The following is a 7,976-nucleotide window of genomic DNA, read 5'->3' as shown; positions in this document are numbered from 1 at the left end:
AGTGGGACATTGACCTAAGAAGAGTTTGAGTGAGCTATAAGAAGTATTTGAAATGAAGAATAAATGTAGCCACCAAATGTGGAGTGGAAAAATGGGTAAAAATACAGTAAAGTCAGTGAATGGAGGGTGTCAAAAATCATGCTGATTGGAAGCAAGTTGTAGAGGCAGGTTGAATGAAGCTGTCAACAAATCTGCAGTGTGATGTTACACTATGTAAATCAGGAGGTCCCAAGGCTAATCCCTAGATTGTGTTGAGCCAGCTAATCTCAGCGTGTGTCAGAATGCGGGATTCTGCTATTCCCCTCTGTAAACCTGGGCCGTGTAGGAGAAAGGACAGCCTTGGCTCTTACTCTTGATTGCTAACAATTAGCCCATTTTGGAAAGTGAGCTTGTTCGGACATTGTGCTGCTTTTGCCGATGGAACAGTATGATTGTGCAAAAGGAGAGAATTAGAGGTAAAATGGTAAACATGGATGCTGCAATGAAGCGATGGCATGGCTTCCGGTGCTCATTTACAATGATTCAAGTAATCACAAACAAACATGATGGGCAACAAATAAAACTGATCACAGTCACATGCTATAAATTATTAACATTGAACTACCCAAAAGTTTAACAAAGAATTTCTGATCCCACTGAGCATCCAGCAGTCTGTCTTCCCTGGACTGACCTGTCCACACCCTACCTCCCCACTTATACTCTCCTCTCCACCTATCTTCTTTTCTCTCCATCTTCGGTCCGCCTCCCCCTCTCTCCCTATTTATTCCAGAACCCTCTCCCCATCCCCCTCTCTGATGAAGGGTCTAGGCCCGAAACGTCAGCTTTTGTGCTCCTGAGATGCTGCTTGACTTGCTGTGTTTATCCAGCTTCACAATGTGTTATCTTAGTTTGAGAAGATGATATCTGTAGAGAAGAATTAGTTGCTAATATCTGATTACTGCTTTTGTGAGTAGTCATTTATTTTGCATCTCAAATGTATAATTTATAAAGCACATTGGTTACTCTTGACATATGTGTGTTACAGTTGTAGAAAGCTATTTGTTAAAGTTTAAAAAAACTCAGATAAATGTGAACCTCATCTTATTACACATGGCAAGATCCATCAACAACTTCAGTTTGGTTTGCTGGCTGATTGGTTAATTTATTGCCTGGAGCGTTTTCATTTCAGCTAGTTGGGCTGTGTGACGTCAGCATAGAGTACAATCTGGTACATGTCCGTTTGCTGAAAGGATGTCATGTGAGCTGAGCAGCAAGAGTGTCACAGCATGTCATGCCATGGTAAAGTCATATTGGCATTCCATTACACCATCCAGTCTAGAATATTTGTGAAGGTAAATAAAGCACTGAATCAAGTGCAGTCCCTGCTCTGTAATAAGTTGATATTCAAATCTGCATTATGACACTGATTATTAGTACCTCATGGCTAGAATGGAGGAAATCAATCAAGGTTTTTATCCTGAAAGCTGCCCAGACTTCTGTTAGAAAGCTTAGGAACATGACTGTTGGGTTTGAAAAAATGATGCTCTTCATAGTTGGTTAACTGTCTATCTAGGTTCACTGCTTTGAGAATTTCACTTGGTATTGAGAAGACTGCAAGCATTCATGAATTTATGTCTGCAAGATTTGAGGGCAGAAAATTGAAAATAAGAAAAATCAAAGGCATCATTTCATATTATTTCTGGCAATGTTCATACCTCCTGAAACATGACAGTTAAACACTCATACTAACTATGCCTTCATTGCTCAGTCCATTGAATATAGGAGTCGAGACGCCATGTTGTGGTTGCACAAGATACTGGTGAGATCACTTTTGAAGTACTGTAGACAGTTCTGGTCATACTGATGTAGGAAGGAAAAATATTTACACTGCTGTTGCCAGGACTGGACAGTTTGAGTTATAAGGAGAGGTGGGATAGCCTGGGGCTTTTTTCACTGGAGCGCAGGAGGTTGAGGTGCGACTTTATAGAGATTTATAAAATCATGAAAGGCATAGAAAAAGTATATACCAAAGGTCTTTTTCCTAGTGTAGGGGTGTTCAAAACTATAGGGCGTATTTTTATGATGAGAGGATAAAGATTTAAAAGGGGCCTGAGGGGTAACTCTTTCAAACAGAGGGTGGTTCATATGCGGAATGAACTGCCAGAGGAAGTAATAGATGCAGGTACAGCTACAATATGTAAAATACATTTGGACAGGTACATGAACAGGAAAGGTTTAGAGGGACATAGACCAAACACAGGTAAGTGGGATGAATTTAGTTGGGAAACTTGGTCAGCATGGATGAGTTGGACTAAAGGGTCTGTTTCGGTGCTGTATGTCCCTATGACTCCATAGCTACAAGCATTGTTCTTCATCCCCGTGAAATGAATCTTGCTTCTGAAGGAGAGGAAAAATTGAGTGATATGAAGTATAGTTTCCTCGTTATTGTATTTATTTTGCATAATTATAATGTATCTATCTACTGATAATATTTTGTAAACAAGAGTATGATTTCCTCCAAACTCTAGAGTAGAAAGTCTTTTTGAAATGGCTGTTGAGACAGAGTTTTGTACATTTTCTGACTGCATGGCCAACTGGTAGTCTTGAACATTAAAATTTTGTAACTGATTCTTAATAGTCTTCCTTATTTCAATATGACATAGTAAATCAATATAATGTGTTTACTTTTGGGGTTGACATTGAGGGACAAGGTTACCACAGCATTAAAGAAAATAAAAACTTGAATTTATACAATTCACACCATTCATACATCTCAAAGTACATTACAGCCAATGGATCACTTTTTGAAGTATAAGCATTGTTATGATCTATAGAAATGCAGCTGTCAGGTTGTTTACACAAAAAAAATTGTTTTGTGGAAGTTTGGCTGAAGGATACATTTTGGTCAAAGCAACTTCCCTGCTCTAATTTCAATAGTAAATGAGAGTCTTTTTGATTGCTTAATACAATCTATGGATGGAATCTGATAGGGCCTGAACAACATGGGCTGTGACAAGATATGTGGCAGAATGTCATGAGAAATCTGGCAAGGCCTATCTTGATGTCGGGACAACTTGCTGTGAGTTCAGCTTGCCACATATTCCAAAGAACCTTCATGTTGTACACTATGATGTCAACATTTGAGGGCATGATTTATGAGCACTGGGCCACACTCATCCCCTGCCCATAAACATTGGCATCCAGCATGAGCTAACCTCTACAAATCCACAAGGTGCATCTCTGGTCCACTTACAGGACCATTCTGCATTTTAATGCTCTACTTTGGGCTGCATTGGCACTTCTCATTGTAATGCTGTAGCACGGACACTGTGTGCTCAGGGACTAGTATTCCTTCTCTTTAGCCATTGAACTGCAGAGTGCCAGGAGATGAAGTACTTTGACCTCACTCCAGGTGTCCTTTACACACAATTTGACAAGGGACCTTCAGCCAGGGGAACTACACCCAAGACCCAAGGTGTGTCCTCTCAGAACTATGCAGAGGTGGTTGTGCCATCAACCTCCATCATTCCTGCTATCTTCAGTCTTTTGGGAGTCAAGCAAAGAGGGTGCTCCTGCCTCTGGGCAGAACACACCAAGTATGTCTAGGTCTTCTGGCCACAAATGCCCCCAGGGCCACCCAAACAAAACTCCAAGGTAAAAAGGAGACACTGTAGAGGAGGCACCATTTACCCCAGCTAAGAAACTTAGGGCTACAACAAGATGCAGTGGGAGAGAAAGGTGGAATACGACAGGTGGCATCTCATTGTAAATATATTTTGACATTTATAACTGTATGTTTACCCTTCATCAGTTGTGTGCATGAATACCCATCCAGCTGCAAATACGAAAAAGAAAGTAGTGAGGCTGAACATCTTTAGCACCATTCCATGTTGTATGGAGCAAGATGTGAAGTGAGCAGCTCCTTCACCATGTGCTGTCTATGGGACTTTGGAAAATCATTGTACTTTGGTAACTGGTTGTTATTAGACCCAAAGGGCCTGCTCCCTAGGCAATAGAATTACAGAACCCATAACCCTGATTATCCCAAATGGCCAACCGACTTCATCCGAACTCCTAGACTGAGATCAGAGGCTGCCCTTGACTTACTGTACCAAGATCCCCCGACAGAAGGGTGTCTCCCTTGACTCTATCAATGATAACTCTCCTTAGACAGAAATAGAGTTGTTTGGTTGATGCACATGCAGTGTGTTTGCCACATAAGAAGCTGGATTGACGTCCACCTCTTTGACTAATGACTGCTGACAAATATGCAAACCCGAGATAACAAAGTGTGAAGCTGGATGAACACAGCAGGCCTAAACCCTTCATCAGAGGATTTTGTGCTCCTAAGATGCTGCTTGGCCTGCTGTGTTCATCCAGCTCCACACTTTGTTATCTTGGATTCTCCAGCATCTGCAGTTCCCATTATCTCTGATCACAAATATGCAAACCCACATGGCTTTTGTGTCTGTGCTAAAAGGCAAGTTACGATTGAAAAACTGTGAGCTTTTGAACTCTGACAGAAGGGCAAAATGGAAAAATGCCAGGCAAGGCAAGGCGAAGGCACTGTGAACGTCAAACAGGTACAAAACGTGTAAGTACTCTGTGCTGGTATTACAATGAAAGGTCTTTGTTCATTCCAACATGAAGCATTGTCGTGCAGAGTCATGTTGTAAGTGGATCAGAAATGAGCCATCTTGATGCAATGAAGTTGGCATATGTCTGATTCCAGCATTCACGAACAGGGGTGTGCACAGTCACTGCCCGCAAAACATGGTCCGAGATGTTGGTGTTTGCTGTCCAAGATTGATGGCTAAAGGAGTAAGTGCTGATCTGGAGTCACCAGGTAACCCTCTTGTTGCTTTCTAGTTTCCATCTGACATGTAGGAGAATGCAAAACTACATGTAACTGAGGTGAGATTACATAATACGAACTGTTAATGCATGCAAAGAAATGAAAATAGGCCTTTCGCTCCTTACCAGCAAGATTCTTCTGTCTGCATTCAGCACTTGCCTAGGGAATGGGACTTAATGCTCTTGACATTGAGCATCTTATTTTTGCTGCTGTTAGCCTATTTTTCCAACATTTTTTAGCCAATATCCACATTGTCCAGTGGCTGAGATTTCATATTTTATGAAAACACTGATCATGGGTTTATATTTAGAATTTAGGACTAAGCATTTTCAAATTTACCACTCTTACACAAGCATCATTGGGGCAACAATGATGACTTTTCATTGAGCACTGTCATATGTAGAGAGCATTGCCAAGTGGCAGAATACTTCAGTTAGATAATAAACACAAGAAACATTTTTAGTCTGATCATAGACCCATGTTTCTTTTAAATGAATGACTATCATCCAAACTGGAGATAATGGCAGAGAGAACAGGTGTTTTATTTACTGTTTACATTTTTTGTTTTTATTTTATTTCTCATCAGGATGAAACATACGTGCTGCAGAGCAGATTGGATCCTGTCAATTACACAGTGGGAGCACCAAGTCAGCCTAGGTATACATGAAGCTAGGTTTTCCAATTTCAACAGGGGGCTGGAAGTGCATTGGGCAGATTTTCAAAATAGTGGACTGAATTTGAATCCAGGATTCCACATTAATGCATTATTGTAGGCCACTGGTTGATAGTGCGGGAGCATTCCTGTTAACGTGCACGGGTAAGATGGTCTAGCACTGAAAGCTGACACGAGTGATGGATTAGGGTTTAGTGCTGCTAAATTGATGCTCCCAAAGGCTCATATGTATGTAAATATAATTTCACACGTGAGAAAAGCCTTTGTTTTGTTTGTTGGATAGAGGCTAACTCCAATGTTTCATATGCTACCGTACAGAATCGAGCACTTTAGTGACTATGCGTGTATTTAAAGATATTTTTATGAATAAAGCATATTTTTGAAATAAAAGAAAGATGGTGAGGAGATGCCCTGTAAAGATGAATTCACTTTAACTCATTATTTAGATTCTTATTGTCATTGCTGCCAGATCCTCAGGTCCATACACCAATGAATCTCCTGAGCATCAGCTCCCATGGTCTTCTGAGGAGGCTGTTGAGTATCTCTTAGCCTCCTCCATACTTATTGCAAGTCTCCTTCTGCTTGGCTACTCCATGAACACCTTGATTCCCATATCCATCACATTAGCACCCTTTTCCACCCTGCTATTTAATCTTCCAACCTTTAATTACTACCAGTTTTATTCAAATGCAACGTCCTTTTAAGACACACAGCATAGACTGTCTGAATTATGTATCTGCACTACCACATTTAGCTTTTTGGTTCTTTTTTATTTACTTGTGGCATGTGGGCATTGCTGGCTGGCCAGCCTTTATTGCCCATCCTCATGCATGGTATCAGCACAAAGAACCACCTACTTGGCACGATGCTATAATCATGGAATTGAGATGGATGCACCAAATTTACATTCTCCTCATTTCATTCCAAAATGATTGAAGCATGTTATGAATGTATGAAAGCCAGGGCACACGGATTTCTAGCCCTAGGACTTTATAAGTACTTTAATTTCCATTTAAATTTTAATTTTTTAATTTTCTGACCATTTCACCTAATGTTCTGTTAAATCATTGAGAACAGACATTTTATTTTTGATGTATCCATTTTTCAAATGGTTTATCGTACATGAATCATTTCTTCTTCAAAAAATACAGTTAGATAGAGTGCCTTCATTGTTAACTTCAGCACGAGTTATTTTAAACTTAGAGAGTGTTGAGAAGACATTTAGCACAACACAATTTATTTTAACAAATATTTTACAGATCCTTATGTACAAATATTTACAATTGACAAATAGGCAAGGAAAAGATCCTGAATTAAGTTTTTCCCAATCTATTTCTCTTTCTAAAAAACTGTGATTCCAGTCAAATCCCTTCATTGTGAAAGTGGATACTTTGGGGGAGGGGGCAGGTCTCGTAATTGGTTGTTTTGCCCAAGTAACCTCTTGATAATTGTATACTGTATTTTTTCACGTGGCGAACTGGAGTACACAAAGATAATTACATCCTCTCCACTCATGCACCACCATCCAGTCCCCATACAAAAAAATCTTCTTTTAATCAAGGGGCACAAAACAATGGGATTCTCCCATTACATAATTGTGTAAAAGTTACGAAACATAACTGTAGCATAATCTACAAAAGTATTAAGAAAGAAAATCAATGCAAACTATTATTTCAATGAGATTTTGGAGTGCAAGTGCAAAATTTTGACATAGATTAGTCACATAACTCTTGATCAACAGCTAGAATTGAGTTCTGAGTAGATTTATGGAGACACAATGGAATCAATTAAAAAAAACCTGGATTTTCTCAGAAAATACTTCTGACTTTTCTAAATGGATTAGTGGAGATGAGTTGAATCAATTCTCTGAGCTTATAGTTTCCAAGTACAAGGTTCAAATACATTATTTGTATTTGATGTTCTATGTTGTCTTGTTAGTATGAGAGGTTTTTGAAAATATTATTTCTGAGATAGTTCAATAATTTATTTTTGAAAACAGATTAGAAAATCAGACTGAAGGCTCCAGATTTTCAAATTACTGGCAATGTATCTCTTTTTGAACAGCACATGCAAACCTGTGACCTTTTCTTTAATAGCACAGTGCACTTTTACATTTATTTTTGACTGATTCTAAGTGGCTTGGCTTTTGTTTTCCTGGCAACTGTTACTTGCGCAACTCTGGGTACCTCGTGTTGTCATTGAAAGTGCAATCCCTGTTCACATGAGAATGTTATTAGTTAATTGTACTTACAGAATCTGGCAGACAAGTGGGCAGGTGATGCTTCAGTCATACAGGGCACTGAGAACACATCTGAAATGCCATGCACAGTATCAGTCATCTTATTTAAGGAAGGATATGAATACAATGGAGGCATTTCACAGGAGGTTAACAGATGAATACCTGGAATGAACTGATTGTCTTACGAGGAAAGGCTGGACAGGCTAAGCGTGTACTCAGAGATAATGGGA

The sequence above is a fragment of the Stegostoma tigrinum genome, chromosome 15, assembly GCF_030684315.1.
Source record: "Stegostoma tigrinum isolate sSteTig4 chromosome 15, sSteTig4.hap1, whole genome shotgun sequence".
In the NCBI taxonomy this organism is placed as follows: Eukaryota; Metazoa; Chordata; class Chondrichthyes; order Orectolobiformes; family Stegostomatidae; genus Stegostoma; species Stegostoma tigrinum.
Note: the sequence above shows the minus strand (reverse complement) of the source record.